The sequence below is a fragment of the Rhinoraja longicauda genome, chromosome 8 (genome assembly GCF_053455715.1).
Source record: "Rhinoraja longicauda isolate Sanriku21f chromosome 8, sRhiLon1.1, whole genome shotgun sequence".
In the NCBI taxonomy this organism is placed as follows: Eukaryota; Metazoa; Chordata; class Chondrichthyes; order Rajiformes; family Arhynchobatidae; genus Rhinoraja; species Rhinoraja longicauda.
The window spans coordinates 22,104,340-22,123,863 of NC_135960.1; the positions used below are offsets into that span (position 1 = coordinate 22,104,340).

The 19,524-nt window shown below is 39.3% G+C and overlaps 1 protein-coding gene across 3 annotated transcripts in view; it reads right to left on the reverse strand.

The window, feature by feature from the left end:
• Positions 1 to 19,305, reverse strand: part of spopla (speckle type BTB/POZ protein like a) — a 96,994-nt gene extending 77,689 nt beyond the window's left edge. For 2 of the 3 annotated variants that reach the window (XM_078403387.1, XM_078403385.1), the window contains exons 1-2: positions 19,190 to 19,302; positions 9,276 to 9,407 (exon numbers count right to left, since the gene is read on the reverse strand). The gene's annotated coding sequence lies outside the window, so the exon portion shown is untranslated. Of the gene's footprint in view, positions 1 to 9,275; positions 9,408 to 19,189 lie in introns of all 3 variants that reach the window. The other variant, XM_078403386.1, reaches the window with a different exon arrangement.
• Between the last annotated feature and the right edge of the window lie 219 nt (positions 19,306 to 19,524).

Sequence of the window (19,524 nt, forward strand, 5' to 3'; positions counted from 1 at the left end):
GTGTGTGGAGGGGATGTGCTAAATAATGCCTCATGCGCTGTAACCATTCTGTGATCCCAAAATCAAATTACTAAAGGACTCCAGATCATGAATGGAATGACATGTTTCGAAGCACTACTTCTAAATTAGAATCTGCATAATCTGTTATTTTTATTCTTCTTTCAACCCTCCCAAGATAACGTTTTTGTAAAATACTGTAGATATAGCTTCATGTAGCAAAATGCAACCCCAGCCAAATTCCACGTTATTTGGCAAAATCAAGTAAATAAAATCCAATGAATAATTTTAAAATAATTGTAATTTTGTTACAAGCTGTTATGCAATTAGCTATAACGTCAAAATAACAAACCACTGCAGCAGCTGCGCATATGCTGAAGAATACTGCATTGGGAAGTTTGTTTTGAAATTTTGGATGTCCGAGGTTTAACTATACAATTTATAAGTAGACCTTCAATAATCTCTCAGGATTTATTGAATCACCTTTCAGTACAGTATCTACCCACACAAAAACACCAGTGTGATTGAAAGAAAAATCAGTTTTTGGTGACTGAAATATATTGTTACTTCACTTTCAACACCAGCACCTTTTGGGGGCTGTGATCTCAACGGTTTTCTCAACGTTCAGCACCATAACCTCTCCCCAGCCATCTCTGCTAATTCAAATTCCTCCAACTTTCCAAAATTTAACTTGCAGTGAATCCCAAAATTACACAGAAAACACACTGTTGTACATTTGATCACCCTCACTCAAGATTAGAATGTGATAAAAAATGAATATCTGTACATAGGTAGTAACTTTTTTTATTAACATAGAAACATAGAAAATAGGTGCAGGAGTAGGCCATTCGGCCCTTCGAGCCTGCACCGCCATTCAATATGATCATGGCTGATCATCCAGCTCAGTAACCTGTACCTGCCTTCTCTCCATACCCCCTGATCCCTCTAGCCATAAGGGCCACATCTAACTCCCTCTTAAATATAGCCAATGAACTGGCCTCAACTACCTTCTGTGGCAGAGAATTCCACAGACTCACCACTCTCTGTGTAAAGAAATGTTTTCTCATCTCGGTCCTAAAAGACTTCCCCCTTAACCTTAAGCTGTTAACCAAGCAAAGAAATTAAAAATAGCTGTAACAAAAAAGATGGGGAAAGACAACTACTCTAACTACACACCAGGTAGACACAAAATGCTAGAGTAACTCAGCGGGTCAGGCAGCATCTCAGGAGAGAAGGAATGGGTTACGTTTCAGGTTGAGAACCATCAGACTGAAGAAATTCTGAGTCTGAAAAAGGGTCTCGACCCGAAACGTCACCCATTCCTTCTCTCCCGAGATGCTGCCTGACCCGCTGAGTTACTCCAGCATTTTGTGTCTATCTTCGATTTTAACCAGCATCTGCAGTTTTTTTCCTACTAACCATACACCACTCAGTTTCAGCAACTTATTCATGCTTCAGGTGCACTTCAAGATTTTTTTTCTTAAATAAATGTCACTAGTGTATTTATACACCTTGTAGAACTGATAATCAAACAAGTTCAAACAAAACCGTCAAATCCTTTTAGGATAGTCGTGGAAAAACATGTTTTGAATTTTTGTGTCAAAACAACTCTGCTATTTCTCTGTTCAAGAACCTTGCTTAAATTATGTATGCATCACGTCAGAACAAGAAGTTACAATACGACAAATATATTTTTTGTTTGTGGTTTTTAAATTCTCAACTTAAACCTCAAAACACCCAGGTTCTACCTAAACTAATTGCAAGCTAAATTTTTCCACATAGCTTTTACCACATTGCTATCATTGCTGGCCCTAACACTGCAGCCGTGACAGCCTATCGTGCAGCCCACGCCTTCAGGTATTCCAACAGAGATTTATTGGCTACCTGACTCGAGTATGACAGATTCCAACTGTGTACTTTGGGTTCAGTTGTCTTTGTAGAGATAAATCTTTGCAATCTGACTTCAATGCAGTCTTTGCTCATAAGTTCTAGGAGAAGGATTGAGCCATTCGGCCCATCATCTACTGTGCCATTCAATCCATCTTTCCTTCTCAACCCCATTCTCCTGCCTTTGCCCCATAACCCCAGACACCCTTACTAATCAAGAATCTGTAAAATTCCGTCACAGCCGTCTGTATTGTATGCAGGGTAATGGGGTTCCATCCACAGATGAGCCGTGGAGGAACTCAAAGGAACAGACATTGGGAGTCGGCTCTGCGTCAGACAGCCAAACACAAGTGTCAAGAATATTGTAGAAGTTCTTATAACCTTCCATTTTACAAATCCAGATATCGAAGATGTACACTAACTTGCAAAATTTCTTCACTAATTCCACAAATGAACCCATAAGAAATAAATGTTGATGTTGTGGCACAAGTGGAAAAAACAACTTAGTGTTGATGGGAAGATTGCACTGGACAAAATATTGAAAATGTAACACTGCATCGGTTTTTCAATGATGCTAACCCAATTATATAAAAAATTACAGGATTTATTGGACAGCTGGAAAAAGATCCCAAATTTTCAGAAGTTCGCCATTCATTGCAAAATCTGTGCAATTCAAGGAAATTATTGAAAAAGTGAAAATGTTGCAGAAGCATCTTTGAAATTTACTCCAATGATAAAGCACACTGATAGCTCAAAATGTAAAAGATGGGATCTTGTTTGTCTAGTGTAATGAGGTAATTACCAAACAAATGTCTTAAATATATTAGTATAATGACTTGAGCCGAATCATTCCTCAACAAGATGATTATCCACAGCATGATATTCAATGGATATAGGATGTTATTTTTTTTAATTGATGCGAGAATGCATCTGAAAGCTTTGAACTCCAAGGAAACAGTAACAAACAAGCTAAACTTTCTACAATACAGTGTCAAGAAAAAATCTATGACTTTCTCATCGTAAGGGTAATGTATACATACTATCAGAAATACAAGTAAAAGATCAAGTAAAGAAACACAACAATATTACTTGACTACTTCCCGGAAGGCCCAAAAGACAAATGAAGTATTTTGGGCCTTCCGGGAAGTAGTCTACTCTTCCGGGTAGTAGTCTACTTTATCCTACTGCATGGTGTTCATTTGGGAGCAGAATTTAGAAGGGGCAATAAAAACACTGCAGAATGGTGGGTTTTTAGGATCCAAAGATTCCTGAACACAATATAAAACCGAAAACAAAAAGACAGCCATCCTTCGACTTGACCTTTATACCTCAACCAACACCAAAAAAAAAATCTAATCATTGCACTGCTGTTTGGGGGAAGTCTGCTGTTCACAAACTGGGTGCTATGTTGTCTACTGTGACTGCAGTTCAAAAGTATTTTGTTAGCTGTGAAGCACGTTCCAAGATCATGAAAGATCCTCTGTAATTGAAAGTTTCTCTCCTTCCAAAGCCTGGATCAGGCACAAAAAATTGAATAGTCTCCATCTGTGCTGGAATAAATAATGATTTCTTAAATTTATGAGACAAAGTATTCACAAACCATTCATCATTTACAGATGGTTTGATAACTAGACATTGCAAACGTAAACAGGCAAAACTGATTAAAAGGCAATAGTGTTCATAACAGTTGTATTACTGAATGAAAGGCTAATGTGATAGAAGTTCTGCTTATAATCCAAAGGTTCACTTTTTGCTGCTCAATTTTAGTTTAGTATTGTCATGTGAAAAGCTTTTTTGTTGCGTGCTATCCAGGCAGGGAAAAGACTATCCATGATTATATTCAAGCTATCCAGTGTACAGATACAGGATAAAAGGGAATAATGTTTAGTGCAAGATAAAGTCCAATAAAGTCCGATTAAAGATAGTCCGAGGGTCCCATTGCGGTAGATCAGGACCGCTCTCTAGTTGGTGAATTTAAGAAGTAAATGGTAATAAGAGTCCTTAAAAGGATCTTAGGCGTAAACAATTGTTCTCACTACACAGCAGCCCAATGGCTTGCTGCAACAAACCCCCCCCCCCCCCTTCATTTTTATTTTTTTAATATAACATTTCCACACAATTAATTGTAAATTACGATTTTAAAATTTAAGTTATTTTATCCTACAAGCAATGATAATAAAATTAAAGCTTGCAATTTATTATCACATTGCTATTAAAAGGATAGGTTCTAACCACCTCCTGGAAAGTACACTTTTCATACTAGTTTACGGAACATTTGTTCTTGAATGGCTGCAGAGCATTTTAAAACAGTACGTTAAAACCAAATTGTACAAAGTGCAAGTACTCGATGTTTATAACACTTATCAATAATTATACTTTGGTTTTGAAATAGATAAATTACAAAAGCTTCCACAATATCATTTGACAACATTTCATTCTCTTTTCCCATTTATTCTCTCTGGACTTTTCCTTGCTGTACTTTTATTATTATTTTCTATGAGGAGCCCTCAGGCTTTGTTAGCCTCACTAATGAAAAAACAATTCAATAAAATTCTAGGATTACACCTGCAGAGCAGAATGTGTTTATAATCAGCAGAGAAAAGTGCATGGTTCATAAATAAATCCACCTCTTTACACATTCTATAAAAAAGACAAAGTCAAACCCTAATTATCAAGGCAGTTGAACCCATAGCACATCAATCCAAATTATCCATCCACTCATCCCATCATGGCTCAATGTTCTGCAAGACTGAGTTAACCTCTCAGAGACTGATGGCAAATTTGCTAACTGCATTTGGGCAGAAGATGGGAATCGGTGGATGGAGAGTTTCCGCAGCGGTGCATTCCTCTCATCTATGCTGTGCTTCCAGCTGCTTGAGATGCATGGATTTAAAAGTTCTCAGTGTTGTCTTAACTTTGAGCAGTTCAACGATTACCAGGAATAAGTGGATGTGTTGCATTTTTCACAATTACACAATTCACTAATAGTAAATTTGAAAGATTCACTGTTCTGTAACTGATGCAATTTTGCATCTGACCTAAATGGTTAATTTTTTTTGAGTTTGTGACATCTCACCCATCACTCTCGACATACCACCAATTCCACATATAACTAGGTTGTGCATTTTGATGAGATCATCTCTCATTCTTCTGAAGTATGTGGGCATAAGTGCAAGTCCAGTCTACTTAATCTGCGGTCATACAACAAACTCATCTTCTCTGGGATCAAATGTGTAGGAAAGAACTGTAGATGCTGGTAGTTTGAAGAAGGGTCTTGACCCGAAATGTCACCCATTCCCTCTCTCCAGGGATGCTTCCTTTCCCGCTGAGTTACTCCAGCATTTTGTGTCTACCTTCTCTGGGATCAATCTGGCGAATCTTTATTGAACTTCCTTTATCACAGGGATACCCTTCCCTAGACAAAGAGACGAAACCCAAACACAATATTCCAGAAGCGGTCTCACCTGGGACACCACATAACCTCCACAAGATGTCACTACTTTTCTTAAGAGGTCTAAAAGGGCAGAAGGAGCAGTAGAGGAATTACCAGATTTGTAAAAGTAAAAAACAAATAGGTAACCAAGTAACTTGAAGGCAACAATGCATCTCTCCTCAACAAGCTTAATGTATTATAAGAATGTTTTAAACAGAAGGCCATTGGAATGACATCACCTGCTCCAATAGGCTCTGAGGCACCTGCACCCAGTCACCGTTGCATATACCAGATGGGCTTTCCCAAGGGTGAACCACAGAAAATGACTGGCCCCAGACACAGTCGTGTTCCCTGCCCTCAAGAGCCTGCCCGAACCAGCTGGCAAGAGTATACACAGACAACTTTAACCTTTCTATGCACCAATCTGAAGTTACCACTGACTTTAAGACAACTAACAATTTCAATACTAAACAAAAACAAGGGTATAGCGATTTCTGTCCAGTGGTTCTGACATTCACTTTCATAAAGTGCTTCACGAAGCTGGTCAGCTCACATCATCTCCAACCTCACAACCTTAATCCACTGCACTTCACATACTGCTGTAACAGGTGCACAGTAGATGCAATCTCTCTGGCCCTACATTCTTCCTTGGAATATCTGAACAAGAGCATCTATGTCAAAATCCTACTTGTTGATTATAGCTCAGCCTTCAGCACCATTAGTCTAACCAGATTCATCTCCAACTCCCTGGATCAAAGACTCACCATCCACTTCTGCATGCAACAAGGCCCTTGACTTCCTGACCAAATAATCAGTAAGGATAGGTGACAAAGCATCTTGCAAAATCATTTTCAATAAATATGCATTACAGGAATGCTTTCTCAGCTCCTCACTATATTTTCTATTCACTCATAACTGTGGTGCCAAATTCTGTTTTAATTCAAGTTAGAAATTTGCAGATAACACCACCATAATCAGGCTAGAACAATGGTGATATGGAGTATAGGCAGGAGATGGAGAACATTGTGTCAATAAACTCTTCCTCTGCAGAACAAAATGAGCTGGTCAACAAATTCAGGAAGCAGTCACATATGGCATCTGTGCTGTTGAAGTAAAGATGATAAAGAGCTTCAAGAATAAAGATCACCAACAATTTGCCCTGGTCCAAACACATCAATGCGACAGCCAAATAAAGAGGCACACCACCACTTCTGCTAAGGCAGCCAAGGAGATTTGGCACATCGCCAATGTCTCTTACCAACAGGTGCACCACATCCTGAAGCATCACAGCTCGGTATAGTAAATGCTTTACGCAGAAACTGCAGAATTGTGGATATAGCCCAGCTCACTCAAACCAGCCTCCCCTATCATTGACCATCTATATTTCACACCGCCTCAAAGCTACCAACATAATTAAGGACCACTCACACTCAGGTTATTCCCCCCTCCCCCCCCCCTCCCATTGGGCAGAAGGTATAACATTTTGGAAGCACATATCACTAGATTCAAGAACTCTTGAAAAGACCTCTCATCTGATACAAATGAATTCTAGATCTTAAATCTATATCGATGCGACACTTGAATCTTTTTTTGTTTTAATCAACACTTTTTCTGTAGCTATAGCACTATATTCTGCCCCTCTTCTTTATTTTCATGTATAGGATGAGATGCCTGGACAAGCAAGGTTTTTCACTGCATTTTGGCACGTGACAATAATAAACATATACCGATATCAGAAAAAAATAAAATGAACAAAAACACTTGCATTTACAAAATGTTCCAAAGCATATCTGAACACTTATCAAGTATGGATGAGCAATCATAGGAAATAGGAATTGCAAGGGTTTAATTGTTCAATGGTACTTTATTGTCACATATGCACTGCAAAGTGAAATTCTTGCACCTGTCCCCATATTTTGTTGCCATTTACAAAAGAAGAAATGCAGTCTGGTTCACATGCATGATGTACCAGAGTGCGATCCAGGTAAGTAGAGCCCCCAGTCTCCCTCTATCAGTTCGGCCCCCCCAACCAACGTCCCTCTCCTCGCCCAACCACCCGTGTCCCGGAGGGCACCTCCTGCAGCAGCTGGAAGCAATAACCGGGTCCCTCTCCATGCATCCGTTGTCGTCAGCAGCTCCCTTTGCCTTGAATCTCCAGTCTTTGGCGTCGAGCTTGGTGGCTTTTGAGTTTCCCCGCAGGCAGAGTATTGTAAATAATTTCTCACTCATCACCCTCAGTTCTCCTTGGTACTGCCAGTCTGAGCAAATTGCTTTTTAACTCTCCAAATTCTAAGGAATCCAACTGAGTCACAGCCTCCCAAAAGATAAGCAGAGATCAGGTAACATTTTAATGGATCTACTAGACTCACATCCAAGACCTAAACATCCATCCTGAATGTAGTACTCCCAAGTGTAATTTATTTATGCCGTCAATAACTATGGTATTACCTAGCCTCTGGTGTTCTAGCCTTCATTGATAATTGGATTAATTTTGGTACCTCACCACAATTCCAGAAAGTCAATAATGTATGGACTCTTTAGTTTCTTTAAACTTTCACCATTCAGGATCAGCTCACATTTTCTTAAGTTACACACACTTAATTGGGCATGCCCATTTATTCTTTCAGTGTTTGTAAAAACAGAGGCCATTGATCCTATTACCTCTCTGGGGTATCAACTGATGTAATAGAATTAGGGTGCAGTACAACTTAGTCTTTATTAATACCCAAGTTAGACACGAGAGTGTGCATTCATATTTGAGTCACTGTTCTAGCTTACCGCTCATTATACCAAATCACAAGCCTCGCGGCTTGGACTTAACATATTACTTGTGCAAGGTGAACTGGATAGACTCAATCCAATGTGGGCTGTAATCTTCAGAATTTCAAACACAATGTCTTCCTTCAGCGATGGTTGTTTCCAGGTTATCACCATTGATATTCTTGATGACCCATCTTTTATATGGTTTCTGATCTTCTAAAATGTCCGTCGACATACCCCAGTCCAGGACCCTCACGACTACGAGGCCGTTCATTCAAGGGCTGGGTAAACAGGACGCATCTGTCCTATTGTTCCCTTTTCCACCCATAACTTAGCGACTTGGGCCTCCAAGGTTGAGTAACCTTTGATAATCTGTTGAGTTAGCCAAGGCCACAATCTGGTTCCACTTCCTTTTAATACCAGGCTAAAGGAGTTTGTGTAAAGATGACCACTTTTCCCAAAAATTCATAACATTTGCTTATTTTCCCATCATGCTCAAAAAGGTTTAGCAGTTAGCTATGCAACTACAGGGCTGTTAAATATTAGCCACAAATCACTACACAAGATTAATGCCCAGAGCCACTGGACTTTTTTTATTTAAAACACCACAAAGGAGATGGCGTTTAAGCAATCAGTCACCACTACTGATGATATATTTAGTTCTGGAACGAAGAGCTAAATAATTTGAATTTCAAATCTCCAGCTGTCATAGTGGGATTCAGGCTCCAGGTCTTTGATAAATATAATAATTATTTGTAATTTTATCCATCCATCTGCATCAACATCATTAAGTCAGTGGTAAACATGGATGCAGCTCAATCTCCTGCAAGTCATCATTAAAAATAGTGAATAGATGATGTCCCAACACAGATCTCTGCTCTGTTAAGAGGCTATTGACTCACTCCCACTATTGCCTGGCCTGCTGAGTATATTTCTCATTTTCAGTTTTTTTAAATTTCAGGTAACTGTAGGATACATCACATCCAACCAATGCTTTATAATCACAACTTTATTGTCATTATCTCAGCAAATTTCTTAATCTGGTCAATAATTTGCTTTTAATCCCAAATGCCTTAACTTTAGTTTGTCTCAGCATTAAATATCTTGCGGGAATTTACACCAGTAATACCTATAACCAGTTCCTTGTCTGCTACTCAATTTTTTTTTTAAATCAATCAGTTCTTCAAATTTGACCTACCTCGATAGAAATCCACATTAGCTTCTCCTAATCTGCTGCAAATTCCCAAGGTGTCCAGTCATGTTATCCTTATTTACAGCCTTCAGTAATTTGTTGACAACGGCCATTCAATTAACTGTTGTAGGAAATTTCCTGAAAGAAAGAATGGTTCTAAGATTTAGCTGAATATCTGATGCAGGGCATTTTGCATCAATTCAAATATTTCAACAATATTTTTGATGATAATTTCTGCCAAAACTTCAGACTTTCAGCATTTTATTGCCAAACCATGTGCTTTTATATGTAATTTATTGTGCTTTTATAAGTAGTTTATTGTGCTTTTGTATGTAATTTATTCTATGTAATGTATTGTCTTTTATCTGAACCCTCTGTAATAATGTATTGATTGATTGATTGATTATCTTGAAGAACATTCCGATACAATAAAAAAATTGCCAGTTTTCATTATTTGTACATTGGATAATGCAGTTAATATTACATCTTCATTTAAGTGCATTCATAAACAATAAATATTGAGACAAAAAGAATCAAAACAAATTTCAGTTCCCCAATTTTTATATTATCCAGCCAATTAATGCTAACTACCATTTAATCTTGAACTTCTGCTTTGATACAGAAGTAATTAGAGAAAGTAACTTAAGATCATAAGAGATAGGAGTAGAATGATGCCATTCAGCGCATCGTCTACTCCGCCATTCAATCATGGCTGATCTACCTCTCCCTCCTAATCCCATACTCCTGCCTTCTTCCCATAACCTCTGACACCCGTACTAATCAACAAAGATGTATTTAAGGAGAATCTACATAAATATGTAAAGGAAAAGAACTAAAGTGGATACAGACAGGCTCAAATGAAGAAACTCATCACGTGGTACATAAACAGTATCTATCCTGAAGATCCAAATGGTATCCATAATATGGTTCAATAGTGATCAAGTTTTTAAAAGCACACAGTGCTGGAGTCACTCAGCAGGTCATGCAGCATCTCTGGAGAACATACCCACCATGGATTGGTGCTGTTTCGGGCAGGGACCCTTCAGACAACACACATATTGCTTGTTGCCAGATACATTTAAGAGATCCATTCCCCAAAATACAATCCTTAGGTTCACCATCCCAAGGAAGCAAATTTAATAGAGGCCAACATATTGAAAAAGGGTATTGTGTGCTTTGTCTGCCTCTCCATCCTAGATCTGACATTTCCTGTTCCTATCTCAATAATCCAATTCATAGAAAAAGTAGACATAACAGGTGCCCAATGCTACATGCAAATCACCTGTCACATTTCCTACACTGCAAATTATTCTTCAGCAGTTTTCGATCAATGATGACTTGCTTCCACTCCTGTTTTGTAGGTTCAAAGGTGAGCAATGCAGCCAACATCCAAAGATAGGGCAGGTCGCTCCCCAAGTTTAAGGCAAGTGAGTAATTCATGAGATGGGCATTCATGCTTCTGTTTTGCATAAAATGGCATTGGTGTACTCCAACACATGGACGCGATTCACAATGATACCCCGAGCACCCCTCGACTTTGAGCAGTCGACTGCTTGGCCAATGGCCTTCCAAATATATGCGGTGATGCTGCAGTTTTTCCCTGCCCAGCAAAGGTATTTAAACACATACTTTCCCCTCACTGATAATGCCTTCCAGTGAGAGCCCAAGAACATGTGCCAGGCCTGCAAGTAATGTGTCCACTCACTTGAACCAAACAAATGCAATTATAATCTTCAATCATTTCCTGTCAAAACATCTGCAGTAGTGCATTGAAGGCAATGGTGAATCTTAACATCAATGTTGCCTTTGATACGAAGTGGGTCCGAAGATATGGAAAGTGATTCATGTTTTCCAGCATTTCAACATAGAAATATTGGAAATATTGAGTAAGTTCTCCCTTACGTTTCAGTGAAGAGAGAGTTGGCTTGGAGCTCAGGTCCAAACTGATAGCAAACCAGAGTGTAGAAACAAGGAACTGCAGATGCTGGTTTAGGGGAAAAAAGACAATTGCTGGATCATAAAGACAAAGACAATCAGTCTGAAGAAAGGTCCTAACCCAGCTTTCCATGGATACTCCCTGACCCACTCAATTACTCCAGCATCGTGTCTTTTTCTACACAAAAATACACCTTTGTTTGCCATCGGGCTTCACCAAGGTGATGGACTCTATTTTAGGCCCATTGGCTAGGATGACAAGATATTTGCAAGATATTTAAAGGAAACAACATGGCGATAAGTTGCTACAGGCAGTCAGATTTAAGGAGGGTATTTAATATTGTTTAACCTGTATGACAGAGCCAGACGTCACACAAGTCCATGTATGCTCGATATGGCTTCTTAGATTTTCGTTCATACCGTCATGTTCTGAAGATCGCATAAATGCATTAAGATGCATAGAATCAACACTAATTTGGGGAACAGCTTTTCAGACATTGCAAGAGGCATCCATGTAAGACCCGAACAATGATATTTCCCTTGGCAGACAAGAGACCATTCCACAATTGCCACAGATACATTGTTCCCTTCAGCAAACTTTGACCCCGTCTGATAACTTCACCCTATTCACGGGTCTCAGCTCAGCGATGTTTTGTCTGCAGCAGGCCATGTCAACACTGATGAAACCAGTGAATCTTTCTCGACTGTCCTTTGTTCTTTAAGTCAAGAGTCTTCATCTGGATGGCTGCCTTCAGGTAACTGCAGCTTCCCCACAACCTCTTGATGAATGGTGCAGTTCCCAATCCAGCAGACTCTTATGTTTGTGATTGATCTCATGGTTATGCTCAAACTAGTCCTGGTTCTTCTAGATAGACAAGTCAAGAGTTTATTCTGAGGCCAAAAACGATGGACTTCAGTGCAGCTCATAAATCTGAATTCCTTTGCAGCTCCTGAAGGGCAGTTGAAAGTTTGCCTGTTAAGCACAGTCCAGGAACAGCTAAACTCCTGGGGGCACTGAATGCTTCAACATTGATTCTATTGACATTGATCTTTAAAGGCCAGACTGACAGAATCCACATTACAATTAGTAACTACAAAAAAGGGTACTTCCACTAACTGTAGAAGGCTTTGAGGCCTTGAAACATTGTGAAATCTCTTAACTTCTTCCAGTGAAAGCACATTTAATAAATGCAAGCTTGTCCTGGATAATATTTTAACATCAATTTAAAAAAAAAAAAAATTCAGTACAACTCTCTTCCATTCATGAAAATATTTCAATCACAGGTGATTAATTTTGTCAATTACGTATCTGTAAGTATAACAAAATGAAATATCGCTTTGCAGCATATATAATGCACTCAAAGCCTTTACAAATATCAATCTTATTCTTTTAAAGAGACAATATTAATCATCTTTCAAGTTTAAAGGAATCAAATGAAACTCAACTCATAAAAGAGCTATAAATTGTATATATCATTAACTATCTTAGTCCAAGTCTGACCAAATTAAGTGAATCATGCAGCATCTCTGGAAAAAAGAATAGGTGACGTTGCAAGTAGAGACCCTTCTTCAGACCGAGAGTCAGGGTTGAGAGAAATTACAGATATGAAAAATTAAATTAGGAAAGCAAGAGTGCTTGTAATCTTTTAATGTGGTTTAAGGCATTTTCTGTGGCATAATTCACAAGTTTCCACATTCTTCAAAACAGTAAGGGGCGGTATGCAGAAATTAAATTAGCATTAAGGCACAAATTTGTTTTAAAATATATAAATTAAACCGAATATAACAACTTCAAGAGGTTGAACACATGCATAAACTCAAAGTAGCAAATGATACGAAAACGAAGAACTACTCCAACAAATCGGTGAATGAATCAATCAAGATTGAGTGCATCCGAAGGAGCGCAATGAACAGGTTCCAGAGAATTAGTGATAGATCATGCCCAACATTGCCCTTGTTCCAATAGCCACCAATGTGGACGGCTAAAGCTGTTGCCTAACAGCACCAGAGACTCTGGTTTGATTCCAACGTAGAGTACGGACTGTGTTGAATTTGTGCAATCTCCCTGGATTTCCTCCAGTTTCCCTTGTTAGGATATGGGTTTCCTCTAGCTTCTCCTGTTTCCTGCCACATTCCAACACGTGCAGATTTGTAGATTAATTGACTTCAAAATTGCCCCTCGTATGTAGGAAGTGGACACAAAAGTGACAGAACATAAAACAAGTGAGAACGGGTGATAAATGATCGGCATGGATTACGTGGACTGAACGGTTTATTTCCAGTGCTGTATCTTTCAAAATTTTGAGCATCAAGCGGAGCACAGAACCAGAGTACCCAACACCAAATTTACACTGTGCTGAGGTTCTACCTGTCCAGTGTTGCAAAAGATGGGGCTGGCCTAATTGAGGCATGATGGTCAGTCCAATTGGGCCTTGCCACATTACCTGTCCTTCAAAGACAGGGTTTGAAGAAAAACATCTTTGGCCACAAGGCAGTGGTCAGCACTGAACATCCGTAGGCCCTGCAGTAGAATAACAATAAGACTGTCAAAATTATTTGCAGAAGTTGCAAAGTTGACTTGCAGCTCAACAACATTGAGAGGAGCCATCCCAGTCTGATCCTTCCTGCATGGGCAGAATGTCATTCCAAACACATGCTGCCCTCGAAATAGCTGCAACGAGGAGCACCAATTGTCCACCTCTTTGCAGATTTTGCATTTGCAACGGTCTGGATATGACGCAATGGTTTTTGTCCATTATAGAGGATTCAAATCTATGGATTCTTCCAAGAGATGCACAACAACATAAATATCATGTTATGCTGGAAGATAGCAAAAGACACATTTTGATACGTCCAAAACCGTAACTTGCAGGCAACAAGGTGCCTAAAAATGAATGTTATCAGGCAACTGAACCATCCTTCTACAGCAACTAGAGAGCAGACCTGAATTACTATCTATCTCACTAGTGACCCTCGGACTATCTTTGATTGGACTCACAGGCTTATCTTGCACTAAATGTTATTACCTTCTCATGTATCTGTACACTGAATGGCTCGATTGTAATCATGCATTGTCTTTCCGCTGATTGGTTAGCACACAACAAAAGCTTTTCACTGTACCTCGCTCGGTACATGTGACAATAAACTAAACTGAATCTGGCATATTCCAGGCTGTTCACATACATACCAAGGGACTACGCAAATGCTTGGAGAGGCCAGTGCAATCCAAAAACATTCCACATCGAGGTCATACACAATAACCCTGCAAATACTTGAAGAATGCATTATTTATTCAATAAGGCCACAAGTGACATTGTGGATGTCCCGACCCAAAATGTCATCTATGCATGTTCTCCGGTGATGCTGCGTAACCCAGTGATTTACTCCAGTATTTTGTGTCCTTTAACATTTTAGATTGTTGATCATATATCAGAATTGGGGGAAAAGAGTGAAAAAAATACATTTTTTCAGTTGCAGAGCAGATGTTGGGGTGGAAGGGTGAGAACAAAGGAAATCATTGAAGGAGTCTATGAATCCAGATTTGCAAATGCCACTGGAAGGTGGTAAAAGTTAATCATTGCCCATCATCTGGAGAAAGGATAAATGGGAGATGAGGACAAAAGAAACTGGCTGGAACTTAGATTAAGAATTTAGTTGATGTTTAAATAAAATAATCCAGGAAACAGACAGGTCCTATAACACTGAAAAACTAAATTATAGGAGTTAGTTATCCAACATTGTTAATTTTAATATTAGAGTCCTGATGACAATATGCAAGAAATAAGGTTAAGTTATGATCCAGGTTTATGGTGAGTTTCAATAGAACAGAAGTGGAGGTCAAAAACAAAGGTCAGAGTGGGAGTGGAATGGATAATTAAAGTGGCAGAAGGATGAGAGGGGATCTTATCAAAACGTATAAGATTATTAAGGGGTTGGGCAAGTTAGAGGCAGGAAACATGTTCCCAATGTTGGGGGAGTCCAGAACCAGGGGCCACAGTTTAAGAATGAGGGGTAGGCCATTTAGAACGGAGATGAGGAAAAACCTTTTCAGTCAGAGAGTTGTGAATCTGTGGAATTCTCTGCCTCAGAAGGCAGTGGAGGCCAATTCTCTGAATGCATTCAAGAGAGAGCTAGATAGAGCTCTTAAAGATAGTGGAGTCAGGGGGTATGGGGATAAGGCAGGAACGGGGTACTGATTGAGAATGATCAGCCATGATCATATTGAATGGCGGTGCTGGCTCGAAGGGCCGAATGGCCTACTCCTACACCTATTGTCTATTGTCCTGAATCACTCGGTTCCAGCATTTCTCATCTAAGCCCATCTGCAAAACTCTTAGACAGCTCCAACCATGTGTAGCATGTCAAACATTTGCCTTCACTCCCTCCACCCCAAATTCTGACGGACAGATAATCAACTTTAAATTGGTTTTCGTTAACAGTTCATCTCACAGGTGCTGACTGATCTGTTGAGTATCGCCAATGTGTTATTTCAACATCTGTTTTTGTTTTGGTTCTATGTTCATATGTGTCGTTGCCAGAACCAAGTTAAAAGTGCTAGCTTTACAAACAGCAGGATTAAAAACTTTGGACATTGAAAAATATCAGAGTTGAATACTTTGAATGGTAAAGGTAATAGGGGGAGGGGGGGGGGGAAGAACTGGAAATGCTTGTCAGATCAAGCAATTGGAGAGAAAAAAAGTAACAATTCAGGCTGATGACTAGATAAATGTTCTAATGAAAGATCACCGACTTGAAACATTATTTATCTACCAGATTGCCTTCAGTACTTTGCTTTTTAATACAGAGGTGTAACAAAATTAAATAGGTCCCATGGTCCTATACAGACAACCCACTGCTTTCTCAATGCAGTCTCTAAATAGGAGAATCACTAATTCCACTATTTACTAGAGAGAATCATTAAGACAGAGCCATGCAGCCGGGAAACTTGCCTATGCCGACCAACATGCCCCTTCTACACTGGTCCCACCTACCTGCGTATGGCCCATATCCCTCTAAACCTGTCCTACCCATGTACATGTCCAAATATTTCTGAAACATCATAGCAGTACCTGCCTCAACTACCTCCTCTGTCAGTTCGTTCCACCACCACCCTTTGTGTAAAAAAAAGTTACTCCTTAGGTTCCTATTAAATCCTTCCCCACCTCATCTTAAACTCATGTCTGGTTCTCGGTTCCCCTACTCTGGGCAAAATACTATTATTTACTATAACATATTTTTCATTATCTCAATACCCAATTGAATGAATGCAGCTACCTTATCTTCCAATTACCAGTGCAGTTAGCTTTAAACCTCTGCATATCTTTGCTTTAATAGCCTTTACAGGAATAATATGACTCTTACGGCTTTCAATATTCATTCCAAAGGGATCAAATCAATCTGCTGACTATATGCACAACTGTCAAACCATTATGGTTCTTGATCAATGCAAAAATAAAAACAATTCATAGTTTGTTTTCTTCTTTCTGTAACTCACATCTTCCTCCATTATCCTCAATCATACTAAGCAGGCTTGGACTCGGGCCTGTCATTAACTCCTAAGCAATCCAGAAGCCCTGTTATGATTCAAAAGTCCTAGGCACTTCACTAGTAGATATCAGGAAGGCAATTGGAAGCTATTCTTATATTATTGTGTAAAGGTCTTTTATTGAATACAGAGAATAATGCAGTATAGTTTGTCACATTATCAAGCATAAGTCATGAAACTTACTGGACATAATAGAACCAAAATTAACTCCCCGAGCAACTTCCAAACATGTACAAATTCTAACACATCATCAGATACCAACTTGTAATACTGTTTTTATTAAATAACAAAAAACAAAATGCATTCAAGTGATTTAGTTTATATGCATGGATGTTTGCACATATACATTCATTGAAGCCCCAAAATTAAAGAGGTAGATTACTGCAGCCTGCTACTGTTCATAGACCAGAGGCAGCTAATTTCTCAGTCAAAAGATTTACATCATTTAAAATATTTTTGAACACATTGCAACTATGTTATTGTAGAAATAAGAAATCGGGAAATCTCATCAGAAAAATCTCAATCATTTTTATTTTTTATATAGATATATATATATATATATATATATCTTCTGACGTTAAGTTTCTGAATATGGGCCATTGTACTATGAACTGTGTTTTTCTGTTTTTAAACAGATTAATTTACTATACAGATTTTAATGAAAAGGTAAACAACTTCCATATCACAAAAAACTCCATTGCAAAATAATTGAAGTCACTTTTTTAACTTTATTCATTCAGATAGAGCCAGCACTTGGTCTTTATTCCCAATTTCCCTTGGCCATTCCACAGGAGAACTAAGAGACCACATGTCACTATTCAATTTGCGATGGAAACTAATATAATATACAAGCCAACTTGCAAATTTGCTTCCATAAAGGACCTTACTGAGCAATGGGTCTTGTATAACAATCTGGTAATTATAATCATTGCTGAGTTCACATTTAATTAAATTTTAATTTCCCCAATTACTTGGTGGGATTCAAACTTCTCTACATTAATAGTCCAGGCCTCAGAATGCAAGTCTATTAGCATAACTATCACTCCAACTTTATTTCATTTATACTCATGGCCTGTTTTTATTACCCATCTTTAGTTACCAAGATTTGAACCAATCAAGTAGATCGTCAAATCAGATTTATTCAGAACAAACAGCAATCCAATGGATTACTTAAAAGTCAATCAAATGGGCGTATACTGGCATTACACAAAACCAGAATGGTCTTTCTTTCCTGAGGGGAACAGATTATTTAAGGTTCATCCAATTATTTCCCAGTATGGAACCATACAACTAAAGCTTTGTCCATAAAGTACATTTGATTCCCCAATTCTTTAATTCGTGTTCGTTTATCAGAATGTAAATTAGCACAAATAACACCCTAATGCAGTACTTTAACGACAAAGGTTCATGTCCTCTAGTTACGACAGTGGATGCTACTTGGACAACAATGTTCGACATGCAAAATCAAGAACAAAACATATTAGCCACCCTCATCACTCTCCCCACAACAATCAGCTTTACCTAGTTGTTAAGAACCACCTTCTAGGATTCAAAACATCCAATCAGCCAACAGCACTTTTGTTTTCACTGCTCATTGGTGATGTAAATTAAAAGCCATCCGCACAAGCTAAACTGCCAGGTTGGTAAAGAACCATTACAGCTTGGCATCCAAATTCCCAGGAGATGTTTATGCGATAGCATAAAGGAAGGTTGAATGAGGTTTTAATATCTGTGCTTGCCATGCCACTGTCATTACCAACCCCGATGTGGGTCAGAAACAACAAGAATTTAAATATTTTCAACTAGATGGAACTTTCCAAAAAGATTTTAAGTGTCTACGGGGAGAGAAATAATTAGTTAGTCGGGCCAATATTCAATTTTCATCTGCTCCATTATACAACTCAGCTGGGCCAAAGGATGAGGAGGGAGGTGGGGGTTGGGGGTGGAAGGGACAGATCTCTTTGTTCGTCGCTAACCAATCGCCTCAGGAAGCCTTGTGAAAAAGGTTCATATTGCGACCGAGGAGAGATAAAATAATGCGGCTGCCACAAAACGCCTCGCACAAGCTCTGCCTGGCATGTCCTCATCACCGGATCCACACATCATTTTTGTCAGTCAAATAACAGTTAATGTTCTCGAATGGCTTACAACCTTGTTTTTTGTTTAATAATCCCGGCAGTAATGTACGTCCTCCCAACGAGCAAGGATGATTTCGGGGTAATAAAAGCCTGCCGGCCGAGGCGAGGGGCCGGAGCCCATCGTTACCTGCTGCTTTGTTAAGTTTCTTCTCTCCTCCTCCTCCTCCTCCTCCTCCTCCCATTTATTCGGGGACCGCCAGCGCTTTCCCCTCAGCCCCAAAATAAAGCATTTTTTTAAAATGCCAAAAGCAACCATTTTTTTGTATTTCAAAAAAAAAGGAAGAGCCCGCCAGGCTACTTACAATCCCCGGGCCGGAGCCAGAGCGGCGCCGAGGGGCTCCTAACGTCCGCGGCCGCCACACAAGTTCAGGCTTTCAACTGTTTGGGGCGACCGGCCGCCCTTCGGCTCCCTTCGTCACATCTCGGTAATTTCCGGCCCTTTCCGGAAGCCGCCGCCTCCTCCTCTCTGTTTACGGGCGAACTGTCAATCACACGGACCGGATTGCCTGGAAGCAAATTCATACGATAGTGTGATTTTCTTCCCCCATGGTGTTCTGCAAGCAGGGATGCATTGTTTTTGTTTAAGTTTTTTTTTTTTTTTTGCAGTTTGCATCCTAGGGAGCTCTTTTTTTTTGTA